Raw genomic sequence first — 15,175 nt, 5'->3', positions numbered from 1 at the left:
TGGTGTTCTTGCAGAAATTTGGGGCGATGTTATAATTGATGACTATCCTGTAGTGGCAAAGTACATCGACCCAGAAAATGTATCATCAGTAGAGATGCCTGAAGCTGCTTGGTACAGTAAACACGTTCGAGAGTCTCAATACTTTTTGCAAATCGTCAAATGTGATGACGATGAATGCTGCGGTCCTTGGCGCAGTAGTTTACGGCTTCTTTTAAAATCTCGATTTCTGCCTCCTCCAATGCCCATAAAGCAATCACCTTCAGCACTACATATACCACCGTTCGATGAAAACAACAAAAAATTTTGTCCTCTTCTATTGCGATTGGCACTGAATATTGATATTGAAAACAAGACCTTCTCTCAAATTCCATATGATATGTACTGTCCAACTGTACAATCTCGAATTTCAGATAGAGTTTGTTCAGCATGTGGTTTATATCATGCTTCTATCAAGTCAGTTAAAAATCATAGGAAAATACACGGAAAACAAAAAAACATTAAGAAAATAAAACCTGAAAAAGTCATTTCTGTTCGAAAAACGAATCATACAGAGGAGTTGTTATATATCATTAAAGATGAGGAAACCGGAGCTGAAAATATCGAATGGGTAGAAGAAGAAGATGTAACTTCTGAAGAACAACCTCCAGTTATTGAGACTACTGAAATGCCAGTAATTCCATCCTTCTCTGAATGGTTAACCAACCCTTGGACTCAAGAATAAAAATTTATTTATCAAAAATTATTTAAAATATGTTTAATGAGCTAAAAATGTATTTATTAAAAATTATTTAATATTGTTTTGTAAAAATATGTTTTGAATAATATACGTGATAATATAAATGAAATTCTATTTTTTTTATAAAACTATTTTCAAGTTAGAAAAATTAAGGGGGGGTTCAATAGCTTTGTGACGTCCTTTTACGGGGGTGGATTAAAAAATGTGACCAAGTGTGACAAAAGGGAGGGGTGCTTTCAGTTACACGAAAAATTAGTGGACGTCCTTTATGGACGCCTCCAAAGAACTTTTTTGCCTGTTTTAATTAGATATTGTTGAATATAGTTGAATAAAATTTATTTGGTAATATTTTACTCAGTTTGAATAGTAGGCTTTATCAAAATCGAAAGCCTTAGCCATATCCAGAAATACTGCATTAAATTATTCATTTTTTCGAAAGTGTTTCTGATTTTAGTAATGATTCTGTTTATTTATTCAATTGTACGTAGCATGCTTATTACAAAAACTAAATTGATAATCGAATATTATGTTCTATGTTCCTGGATAATACTCTGTTTAGTTTGTGACGGTAAACATCTTATTAGCGCTGACAGCCCAACCATGCGACTGCCTGCGGCGGCAGCACCTATCGGTTGGGGAAAGATGTGACGAGGGAATTCGGCACGCGACGGGACGGAACGCGCGCGTATGAAAATGAACTAGTCGAGGATTCGCTATCGATATTGCCTGACAGAGTCGAGGATTAGCTGTCGATATTTCCAGCGAGAGTTGAAACTCAGAACCTGAGCACGCCGCTACAGCTAGTGAAAAAGAGAGTTTTTCCCGAGTTTTCCTGAGTGTCGAGACGAGATAAATAGGAGACAGAGAAGCTGTGCCTGCGCCTGACGGAGCTGAGTGCGTGTGAGCGTGTGTGAGTGAGGGGTTTCGCCATCGAGGGCGAAACCGAATACGTGAGCTACCTAGACGTAAAAAGACAGACTGTCCCGCAACTAGAGTGCGAACTTTTACTCTCGTGCTACCGTACAAATAAAATTGATAATAACTAATCTCTCGTACTCAATAAGAATCGTGCATGTAATAACTCGGCGAACAAAGAGCGGCGAGCGATCCGACACTGCATGTTATTGTCGCGCGTGCGTCTTGTAAACATAAACATGCGGGCCGAATACATTGTAGACGTTAGAAAAAATAAACTATCTCGCATGTGATATTAACCGTAATTCTGATATTATTATTTTGTGTTAGTAGAAAGTTGGTTGACTGACACTCGTTCCCTCCTGCTCTCCGATTTTCGAATTTAAACGTGTAGATAATCCCGCGCGCTCTTCGATGCGATCGCGCACATAATTAAATAAACGGATAGCTACCCCGTTACAAGTTTTTTGAATATTATTTTTTCACATATTTTTGAGAGTATTAGCAACGATCTGATTGGTCTGTAGGTGTAACGAGCTAAGTGGGTTTATCTGGTTCACTTTTGTAACGAGACTTTTGCTCGAGGTATTTCGAACAGGAACCGAAACAAAAATTAGTTATTATTGGCGGATGAAAATTATATGTAGTGGGCGGTGTCACTATCCTACACAACTCTATGCTCCTGCATAGGCGCGTTCAGGGATCAGCTGTTTCAGGTTGCCTATTTCGTTAAAAGAGAGAAACTGGACCGCGGAGAGTGTCGTGAGCTACGCGAAAATTAACCAGTGAATAACCGAGAGGGAACGGGGCGCGAATCAATAAAGTAACTGACTATGATAAGAAGAACGGGAGTGGTTAGGTTAATAATTCGGCATGAATTTCAAGTAAACAGCAGTTTATATTGGCAAGAGAGAAGTTGACACAAAGTTCAGAATGGTAGAACGAAAATCAGGCGATACGCCTGCGTCATGTAGGCCAGTGCAACACAAACACTCATGGACATGCCACCGAGAGAAACGAGTATAGCACACGCGCCACGTAAGTGAACTGAACGCGGGCTCACGCCACGTTATGAGCTGCCGCCGATAGAAAGCGAACCGGCGCACCGTATACAAATCTGTAATCTGACACGCTTACTTAGTTGCATTCGTAAGCGAACGATAGTTGATACGACAAAGCGTCAATATGCGGCACAAAAGAAATGATTACATGCGCCCGACGCACTAGTCGCAGTAGCAAGCAGATCAAACCAAAAGTTATAGAAAATGAGCGTGAGAAGAGAGAGCATAAAAGAGAGAGAAAGTCAAGTGACGAGCCAGTACTTACAGTGCTGATCTCTCGCTTAATACTTAAGGATTCGGTAGCGTAATCGCTTCGTGGACCTAGCATGCGTATCCGCTTCTCCACTAGTGGGCGATCGCCTTAATGTTCTCGTTCGGATCCTAGGTTATCGCTGCTGATACTGCTAGTTGTATGAGAGGCTGCCTTGCTTCTCTCCTCGCTACAATTCTCCGTGTCGTACTCCTATCGTTCATCCTTTTCACGATTTAAACACACGAGTTCAGAAATGGCGATTTTGGTTATCACAATTTAAATACGAAATAATATATACAAAAGGCAAAGCTAATGCTGCTGCAAATGCACTCTCAAGGAATCCGATAGATGTAAATATTATTGAAGAAATAGCTAGATCTCAGAATTTATTACCTAAAATAGATGTGAGAAATTTAACTATAAATGTTACGAATAGCTTAATTGATAGAGATTTCGAATTTCTCATCGATACAATCTCTTACAGAAATATAATCAAGATTAGTTCCATACCTAAAAGCCTACTAATCAAGCTGAGTAAAGAAATACTATTACAACGATTCTTGATACTAGGATGCACTACTGATTTTTATGTAATAGACGGTAAATATGACCCACCCTTCGACGGAATCATTGGTTCTAAATTTCTACATGAGATAAAATGTAAAATAGACTTTGACAAATTACAATTAACTCAATCAGGAACAATCACACCGATGAGACTAAATAACAGCGAATATAATAATACTGAATTCAGAATAATGTGAAATATAGATTCACATATTGTCAAAGATGATTTACCATTAGTTAATATATGTATTCACGACCTTGGATGCTTAACACAATTCTCTATTAGTACAACAGCTAAACTGAGTATAAAGACTGTCAATCAAGAATGTGATCGACAGAGAGGAAATTAATAAAAATGAACAAATTATCCTACGAGATATTGACGGCCAAACCTATCAAACATTGGGTTCAGTGCAAACCGAAATCTTTTTAATACCGAATAAATGTTACATAGTATCTGATTATTTCCCTATAAACTCAGAAGGGATACTAGGAATCGACTACATCATTCAGAGTAGAACAATGCTAAACTTTAAAACAAGGATAATGCGGATTGAAGTCATGGTAATCCCTTTTAGAACACGAAATATTAGGCTTACAACTCGAAAATCCTACAACTATTTAAGTCTAAGCCAAAAGCTGATCAATTGCTCTGTTGCTGAAATAAATATAATGACGCGCGGACAAAAACAAAACCTGGAAAATTCATTGCCCATTAAAAGGTGAACCCTATAAAATGACCCCGAGGAAGGTCTCGTAAGAACCCACCTCAGGTTCCACTAAATATTGAACCTGAAACTTTAATAACAAGACCAGAACCAGAAGAGCAACCTCAGTTGCCAGGATATCCCTCTAAAAGATCTAGAAGTAGTCCAAAGAATGTTCGACTACCCCCGCCGAGTGACTAGAAATCGGATAGTTCTGATAAATCTAACCAATCCAACGAAGATTTAACTTTTAATGATCCTGACGAAACTTCAAACGAATATATGAGTATAAAACTGGTTAAGGTTGAGCATTTAATCCATATGTGTGCCGACAACGTGGCTTACTTTATTGATAGTAAAGGTGAACCTTGCGATGAAGGTGCCAAAATAATGATTAAAAACAATCAGATAGAAGGTAAACAAATTGCCAATGTTGGAGAAGTAATAAAAGAAAGAAAGGGAAAAAAATACTATCGCATTAGACTTTGTATATGTGGAGAAAGACATAGAATCGCTGAGCTATATAAAAGACAGTATACTCGTAACTTTACATGTATTAAGGGACCTACAGATTAGCCTAAACCTGACAGAAATTTGTTTGACTAAAAGTAAAGAAATAAGAAATTTAGAATGGGGAAAAATAGTAAATTTACTAGACATCGTCTTCAGAAATACAGGGATAATGATCTTTATATGTACGAACTCCCTTGAATATGTGCCTTTAGAAAGACGCGTCATACTATTTTATGAATGCCATCAATCCCCAATTGGAGGACATCGTTCTGTTTCTAAGACGTTTTACCGGATACACCAGGATTTTTATATTGAGAGAATTAAAAGGAAGATATTCAAAGACGAATATAATGCCTAGAGTACCAGTTGAAAAAATTAACTGCTCTATAGACCAAACAACCCATGGTAATAACTAACACCTGTGCAACTACTTTTGATAAAATAGCAATGGATACTGTAGGGCTCCTAAAGAAAACTCCGAAGAATAAAGAAGATATTCTAACTATGCAAGATCAATTAAGTAAATTTTTTCTAGCAGTACCTTAACAGCAACAACAATTGCCGATGCAAAATCAAAATTCAAAATCATAAATTCAAAATCTGTTTTAATTGACCAAGGGAAAAATTTCTTGAGTAATCTGATGAATCGAATAGCAAAACATTTTAAAATTAAAAAATTAAAAACCACAGCTTTTCATCCACAATCTAATAGTTCGCTTGAACGCTCCCATCACGTTTTGGAAGAATTTACAATATAATAATTGGGACGAATGGTTAGACTTAGCAATGTTGAATTATAACACTTGTGTTCAAGAGAGCACTAAGCACACTCCTTATTAAGTCGTTTTTGGTAAATTAGCTAGATTACCTTCAAGTTATCCATTACAAGAAGGAGACTTATTACCTACATACAAAGGCTATGTCACTGATTTCGTAACTAGAATAGTAGGAATTCAAAAGTTAGCAGATGACAATTTAGTAACTTCATAAGAAAAATCAAATGATGATGAATTTATGCTTTTCGTATTTAAAATCGCCAGAGTTCCATGTTAATCTATGATAGTAGAGTTTTAATCAGATATTTTGTCGCTTATTTTTCTCCGCTAGTCTTCGATATGGAAAGGGAGGATTGAACAAGAGTACGAGTAGTTCGTCGTTATAGTTAAGTAGAAGTATCGCTAATTCTTTCACAGCATAAGTTTTGCCCGGCATCATGAAGCCTGGCATATCCACTAAGTACTTTATTACGATAGAATAGAGCTACGACTGAGCTGCTTAAGAAAAGAGTCAATTCTATAATACCCCTCTCCCCTCCTAAATAAGTTTCTTCACATCTTCATTTATCAGATTATACTGAACGATGCGATCGTGTAGAATAAGACAATACGCTGTAGTTCCTTCGGGAATATTTTCTTTGGTTTCTAACTCACAAGCGGACATTTACTGGAGCAGTCTTTAATGACTCGTTTTGTTTCGAACAGTCAATCACTATAAGTGGCATGTAATTTTTTGTAACGGTCCTATCTACGAGCTCTTCTCTTATTTTCATTGGATTATTGCAACCCGCTAAACTCATGAATCTACATATATCAATTAGTATATTAAACGGCGCCACCTCATATATTATATAATTGTATTAGTGCTAGAGTCAAATATCATGACCATATAAGGAGCGTGACGTCACTCTTCTTATAGATATAGATATGATGATTTTTATTTTTCAATTGAAATGCGTTATTAAGAGTAATTTCGATGAAACAAAGTATATTTCTTAGAGATTTTAGGGCATAGATTAAGATTATAATATTTTTATTTACTTTTAACTAACTAATCGTATTAAATTTGAATATGCAAACTTAATTTGTTTATAACTTTGTAAATGTTAATTATTATAATAAAGCGGATACTCTAAACTCAAGATGACTATCTGAGAAAAATGAGTAAGAATTCGGTTCATTGATAACAGCTTAATTATTACTGTTATAAATAAGTAGACAATTAATAACAAATAATATTATACGAATCGAAAGCCTTAATTCTGTATAAAATGACAATATTGATATAATTTATTAATCGTAATTATCCCATTTTATATTTACCTTATAAGATTTTGCAAAAATACGAAAATTGATTATTATTCAAATGTTATTAATTAATTAATTTAATTAGTTCTTTTTCGGAATTACTTCTACAAGCAATAAACTATTTTTATATCAAAAAATTTATTGTCTAAAATTTAATTTTAATCTAAAATTTTATTGTAAATATTGCGCTATTGTATTAACTAACTTCATTAGTTAATAATTTTTAACTCCAGTTTTTGCAACGGTAGTCGATTCGATTAATCGATCCGTTCGCGATTCAGTACACTCGTGATGCTTGAACGAACAACTAAGAGAGAGAGAGAGAGAGGGCGCGCGAGAGTTTAAAAGTTTTTAGTTAAGCCTCAGCTGTTACTTGGAGAGTACCACCAAATTGTTTCACTGTGTTTCGCCCTTTTTATAAATCAGAAGTTTCTCGATTTTTTGGATTCGTGCGCGAGTGATCAGCATCACCGCATGCAAAACACGGCAGCAAAGCAGTAGTAAATTTGAGAGCAAGTAGGCAGTACAGCTGATACTTGAGGAGCATCGATAGTTGATTTCGCTGCATAAACAATTACGGCTAATCACCATAATTGCACCACAGTGTAAGTGCACCTCCCTTTTATTGCGCGACAAAATACTAGCGAGAATATTTTATCCATCGCGATTGTTATTTTTTGTATTCGCGCCGAGCGTTAGTTTTCACGGCAAAGTTCGAATACTCTCTTTCTCTCTCTCCCCATATTATTATTAATCATTGTAAATCCTATTCGCATGCGTTAGTCTTTCGGCCCATTAAAGACTGCAATTTTCTAGAATTAAACATTATTAACTTTATTCACCGCATTACGTCATTTCGTTTCTTATTAATTTAACGGATCTAATACGGATTAAATTTTAAACCGATTTTATCTAGAGGATTAGGTGGAATAAGCATTAGCTCACTCACACCTAAGATAAATCGAGTGTCACAAGTCAGGTGACTTAAGGTGAGTTCAACTCGGTTGGAATGAAGACACTGAACGAAAGTATCAAACGTAAAGGCGAATACACGTATACTCATACGTTTAACGGAGCGGCGGTTAGCTCTTCATCGTGGGAGTTTGTGCTTTACTTAATTCCTATTGCATCAGTTAATCAACCCCGTTACAGTATAAATTATACTTAAATTATTTATATCAACTTCTGTATTTTTTACATGAATTAGATTTTCATTAGCATTGTCTATTTTTATTGTAAACAAGGGAAAATAACTTTGCACACTAGCGTAAACAGCATGAAGAGGGCTGTCCTGCGAAAATAGTCGTGAAAATTTGTGTATGAATACGCTGAATTTTGCACTGGCTGGTATTCTCTCCCAGCTTTGCAAAGTGAGCGCTCCAGATTGAATAAACTTGACTTATACCTCATTTATTTCTCTCTAGTGATTAACTAAGTAATTCTTTTCCTATTGTAATTTACACTCAACTTATAGAATATTTCGCGCTATGAAAAAATTCGGCTGAATCACATCGTTTCTCAAGAGAAACTTATACTCTGCTTGTGGGACTCTTTTCACCATAAGATACTAGGGTAAAGTTTATCTTTCCTCAAGTCCGATCCAAACAATTATAAATATTTCATTATATTATTTTATTTCAAATTCAATATTCAGATATATTTATCATAATTATACGAATTCTTACTCATTAACGCAAGAGACCACGAGAGTATGAATAAAAATAAATAATAGTAGGTAATTAGTAACATTATATTTTATATTCTAGTTTTTTGAGCATCGGTTCGGCATCTTTACCGTACTATACGTTTTGAAAATTGGCATACATATCGTACAACATTGCGTACTGGTTTTTACTATAATCAATATTGAGATTGCCACATGGATAGCACTGAGAATTTAGGTACAGTTTTACATTTCTGAAATTATAATGATCAAATATAATAACGTTCGAGTTTGATTCATTTTTTCGATTAGTTTGGAAAGCTAAGATGATATATCGTAGTATTTCCAACTAATTTGTCGTTTTAAATGTCCAGACATGATTTGTATTGGTAGGCAGCGCTGGATATTCGTACAGTTCCCAACAACGAAAACTCATTCAAAAACTTCGTTCGATTTCTAGAAAGTCGAGTAGACGTATTTTCTTTGCACTCGATGCAATCACATAGGACATAAGCCATTCGACATGTGTTACATCAAGCTTGAATCCATCGTAAGCTTCAACGTCCTTGACGGTCTTCTTCGTTTGATAAACTATTGTAACGGTCCAGTCTGATTTGTCCCCTTTTTCCCTCTGCAAAATAGCAATCCGTCGTGCACGAGACAATCAAAGAAAAGCGGTAATTGAGCTAAGGCGCTTTTCTCACACATATGCAAACGTGTTAGGGCAACTCTGCGAAAACATTAGCATATAAGGAGCGTGACGTCACGACCGAAGGGAATATATTGTTTACAATGCAAAATCGACAATTATAAAGTTTTTCGAATGAACAAAAGCATTTTTTTTAGTCAATTTTGATGCGCTGATCTTGAATTTCATGTTGTTATAATTCTCAAGCTGTATTTATTGGTTTAATTTAATTTACAAGTTAATAGTGTTAGTTATTTTGCAATAAATAATTATATTGTTAATTTGAATATGCGATTACGTCCGCGACATATTGAAACAGTGAAACTAGAATTTGACACTTTGGTAACTGATTATTCATTGAATTATCAATAAATAAAAAAGTTCTAATTTATTTAAACAATTAAAATTGCGTTGTTAGATAGCGAGTTGATTGTACATATCTGCAAAATTAATGACAATGATTGTCACTAATTTGCTGATTTTTAAATGGCTAAAAATTTTGCAAATTCGTTTTTTAATTATTATTCAAAATTGGATAGCTATATTAATCGTTTTTAATTTGAATAATGTTTTACTCATCACAAGCGGTTTTTTTATGTAAAAATTTTCCGAAAATTTATTGTAAAATTGGCGTTATTTGATTATCAAATTGTATTACTTCTAACTCTGAAAGGCGATTTTTCTTCGAGAAACGATTTATGTTAAAAAACTCGTTATTTTATATTTAATTTTTTAAATCATAAAATTGCAAATTCGATCGAGCCATTATGCGACAAAACATGTGCAAAGTTTTTATCAATTTCAAAAATAGCGTTGTAGGGGCTACCAAGCGTAGAAAGGAGCCGATTTCGCAAGTATAAATTCGCTCGTCGCTGCGACAAGAGGATTCACTATCCTACCTTGCCTAGCAGGGCGAGCATTGATTAGAAATAAAGGCTCAGCAATCTCCTGAAACTAATTTCTTTATTCAGTGGTTAGCCTGCTAATTCCTCTCCTTTTGATACCTGAGCGCTCAACTCATAAGACTATCTCTCTTATGGGCAATTCTTGGCTATTTCAAACAGTTTAAAACTTCAAATCACCAATTTTGTTCAAAGTTGGTAGACTTGTAACAAAACTTGTTCCTTGTTACCAATTCTTTTGCGGGGTAAGTGAGGCGCTTTCGCTCATGACAATTGAGAGGGAAGAATGAGGGGAGGTTGATAATAAATTATATACAGACACGAATCAAATCTCACTTATAACCTATTATTATTAATAATCATTCACACTAAACAAACGCGCGCATAACATAATCTCAATTACCGACTAACAAACTAAAAATCGAACAATAAACTGCTTAAGATAATCACAACTGAACATTTCGCATTTCACTAATATTTACTCGCGTACTTAACCTATTACAAACTTACTTAAAACTACGCGGACTAATACCGGGAAATTGCCCGGCACGTGGGCGCCTGGACAATTCACCGGTCGCAACTTATATCACTACAAATTAACCTTAGCGCGAACCTTCAGATAGCCGGCACGTGAGTGCCAGGCTATCTCTTTCACCGCGTACCGGTTGTCGCATCAACAGAGAGAGAGAGTATAGAGAGAAAGAAGAAAAGGAAGACTTGACCTTTTTTCTTTGTTCCTTGCAACGTCGAGAATCCTGGGCGATGTGCTGCCGCAGGACGTACCGGGCGTCGCTGGTCAGATCGTCGCTACCCGCTGTCGCTGACCAGGTCTCCGTCGGTGGCGTTGACTCGCTTGGCAGGTGGGCTGGCTGCTGTTGCTGGCAAAGCCGTTGCCGGTAGGGTTAACCGTCCTTCCTTCCGGCTATCCCAAACTGCTCTCTCTGCTGCGCTCGGACTTCCGCACTCTAGCAAGACTAGGCTTAGACTCCCTCACTCTCGTAAGGCTCGGCTGCGACTCTCTCACGCACTAATTCTTACGCGCATTCTTGCAGTCGCTCTGCGGCGCTCGCTCCTCTCCCTACCTTGACCTATTAGTTAGGCGGCACGCGACGCGTCGCTTTTCGGTCACGCGTTGCGCGCCTGCCAATCCCTGCATAGGCCTAATGCTCTCTTTCTCTCTCTCTCTTTCTCTCACTCTCTCTCCGCGCTCTTCAACTTTTCTTGCGCTCAACTACGCTGGCTCGTCCTTAGCGCTGAAACAAAAGACCAAGTGTTAGGCGCATACTTAAATGCGCCCAACGTTGGCCACCACGCTTAGCCGAGTGGGGGAGGGAGAAACGCGGACGAGAGACGGGCAAACGGCCTGCTCTCGTCACAGACTTGTTATCTATACAGAGGTCAACATCTGTGCAGAGTTTTAGATCAAATTATTAATAAGGGGCCGACTTATCAACTGTTGAAAAAATATTGGACTTTTTTTTATTAATTCGGTTTCTCGGAGACTAATAAAGATATGAACATGATTCTTTTTTTAAAAGACGCGGAAAGAGTTTCACTTTTAAAATGTAAATAATAAAATACCAAATCATTTATTTATGCTATTTTATTTAACAATTTTTTCAAAAAATCGACGATATCTCAAAAAACGATATTTTTTTTTTTTAATTCTTGTACCACCGTGTTCCTTGTCATTTTTGACATAAGAAACCGTTGAGAAAATCGAGTGCCCGCTATTAGGATTAAGATAGCACTAAAATGAAATGAACCGCGCGCTAGCCGCTCGGCCGTCTGCTACTCGTGCGGTTCCAACGTTGCTTGCTGCAATTGCCTTCTTTAAAGAATAAATAATTTCATATTCTAATAGTCTATATGTATTTATTTAAATAATATATAAATGTATTAATTAAGTAAATGAACTATTTTTTTATACAATCTGATATAATATTGAAATTAAACATTTGCTCTCTGCGTTTGAGCGGGCTTGAGACCGACGCATATTTAGGATGCGGCCGCATTAAAAATGTTTTTTTTTATCGGACCTACACCATAATACTCTTAATAAGTTATTTACAAGTAATTTTACAAAAAAACCCTTAAAATTATGCGTCTTATTTCAAATTTAGAAGAGTATGAAGTTTTTTTTTACTTAATTAATACATTTATATATTATTTAAATAAATACATATAGACTGTTAGAATATGAAATTATTTATTCTTTAAAGAAGGCAATTGCAGCAAGCAACGTTGGAACCGCACGAGTAGCAGACGGCCGAGCGGCTAGCGCGCGGTTCGTTTCATTTTAGTGCTATCTTAATCCTAATAGCGGGCACTCGATTTTTTCAACGGTTTCTTATGTCAAAAATGACAAGGAACACGATGGTACAAAAATTAAAAAAAAAAAATATCGTTTTTTGAGATATCGTCGATTTTTTGAAAAAATTGTTTATAATAATGGCATAAATAAATGTTTGGTATTTTATTATTTACATTTTAAAAGTGAAACTCTTTCCGAGTCTTTTAAAAAAAGAATCATGTCCATATCTTTATTAGTCTCCGAGAAACCGAATTAATAAAAAAAAGTCCAATATTTTCTCAACAGTTGATAAGTCGGCCCCTTATCAATATTTTGATCTAAAACTCTGCACAGATGTTGACCTCTGTATAGATAACAAGTCTACGAACTTTGAACAAAATTGGTGATTTGAAGTTTTAAACTGTTTGAAATAGCCAAGAATTGCCCTTTTGAGAAAAAAGTAACCTGAGAGATCTCCTTCCTTCAAATTTATGAATTGTTGAGAATTTAGATTGAATATTGGTTGCGGCGCTGTCGGGCAGATAGATAGATGCAATTACGCTCAATTGTATTTCAAGACGGTTGATCGAGATAGAAAACTTTGCGTTTACTACTCGACAAATTTTGATATTTCATTTCTAGCAGAATATACACGTGTCTACTTTTTGCTACTTTCGGAAACGCGATTACAAACGCGATAGAAAGAGTCCGAACTATTATTTTGATAACGCGAGATAGACTCAAACGTTACACTATATTTGCATCGGTACTCGATCTTATGAGTTCATATCTCATATTCACTAGCACTTTGCGATAGTCCTCAGCGAATCGAAATATGAAGCTCAGAGGTATCAATATATCAAAGTCTCCATTCGCATTAGTCATTTCATGGTTCTCTTTTTCTATATTTATCTGTAAGAAACGCCGAGAGTAAGACCCTTAAACTGTACTCGAGATGTGTAGGCGACAAAATTTTGGGAAACGGCAATAAAAATTTGACCAGCGCGTGAAGGTTGTAAGGGGGGAGAATTCGAGCGATCCCAGTAGCGATAACGGTAATGAACGCTGGGCCTTCTTATTGGAAAAAGACAAGTGCGAGCCACGTGTAACACAGACGTGTCCTATCACATTTCTCTCTGGTTTTTCAAAGCCCTGCGCCGTAAGCCGTTCTCGAGTTCGTGCGCGGTTGTTAAAATTAAGGAATCGTGATGCTTGGATACACGTGCCTCGTCTTTTTGCCGCTCCTTGTCTTGCTCATGGATGTGCGCGAGCGCTTTGAAAGCGTACTCGAGGCCGTGATGCCCCCATCAGCTCTGAGGAGTTATCTTCTGGAGGCTGTAGATTTGAGCATAATCAGCGTTAGGTAAGTTGCATAAATACGGGAATGGTAATCACATGTTACCCTAGACCGGCGGGCAAGCAGACAAGGGAGCGGACAAGCGAGAGTGAGGGCAAAAGACCGAATGGAGGGGGCAGACGAAGAAACTCGCGTCCGGACTGCGTGTAGAAGGCGTAGAAGGTTTACGCGGTTTTGTTTTCAAAAATCTTTCGTTCGGCAAGCGTGCAGCGACCCAAGCGACAACCATATGCGCGACACATGTCTGACAGATCAAATTTTTGGTGCAGTAAATAATGTAAAAGATTGAGCGACGTGTGTGACTGCTAGCATATCTTATCATCCGTTAGTTTCCCCAACATTGCCTGCCGAAGACCTGTAGCGCCTCTAGCGGAAGGATTCCGCCGTGCGGGGCAGAGAATGAAAGTCTTAGGACTGTTGGTTCAGCCAGCAAGCGCACAAGTCGTTCATTCTTGCTCTCGTAAGTTAACACTTGTTCTTACTCTGTAAACCGAAGTAATAAAGAAAAACAAGAAAAATATATACCATTATTTCCTGCTCACCTCACCCTTTTCATTATCCTTCCGGCATTTTCGACAATCAAAGTTTGACTTGGAGTTAGATATAACCAGTTCTTCATAACTGTTGTGAAACCTACGTTCTTACATTTATCTATTTCTATAGCGTACAGTTTATACTGAATTTCTTCAAACATGTGATAAATACATTATTAACAAAACTAGTATTCTTTAACAAAGTGTTATTGTTGCTACATAACCGTCCACAAATGTGTTACGAGCTGGGAGAAGGTAAAGGACACAAATCTTTATGTTGTGTAACGAAAGTTCGTTAGTTATCAGTTTTTAAGGTGTGCAAGTGAGGCGCATTCGCTCATAGCAATCAAGGCAAAGAAGCAAGGGGAAAAAAGCAAAGAAATGAAAGTGATTAGGGAATTATACACACAACAAAAATTCGCATTTAAACAAATCTAATTCAAATCAAATAAAAGTCGCATTACATTTGAATTTCAAAAACCGTACATGAACAACCACAAAAAGAACAAACCGCATTATAAAATGAACTCTTATAATCAAGTTTAACAAATATTAATCTAATGAACAAAACGGTGTTGCTTTTTTTTTTTTTTTTTATTTAACGTCGCTCTATTTATGCTCCGTCAGTGCTAATCAGCGACGGAGGCTTGCAATGTGTTTGAGAACAAAGCACATAAAACTTTTTTTCAGTGGTACTTGTATCAATCAGCAGGAACTGGGAATCGAACCCGGGCCTACCAGGTGCGAGTCCGTCGCCCTACCGACCGAGCCATTGCAGGCCTCAACGGTGTTGCTGACACGTCTTAACACTATAGAACACAACGATGTTCTTAACACCTATTACAATAGAGAACAAAGAACAAATTAACTAACTTATCGCGCTTACAAATCTAAGCTATATAC

The sequence above is a fragment of the Phymastichus coffea genome, unplaced genomic scaffold (genome assembly GCF_024137745.1).
Source record: "Phymastichus coffea isolate CEN01 unplaced genomic scaffold, Cenicafe_Pcof_1.1 PCOF00001, whole genome shotgun sequence".
NCBI lineage: Eukaryota > Metazoa > Arthropoda > Insecta > Hymenoptera > Eulophidae > Phymastichus > Phymastichus coffea.
This window is presented reverse-complemented; position numbering follows the sequence as displayed.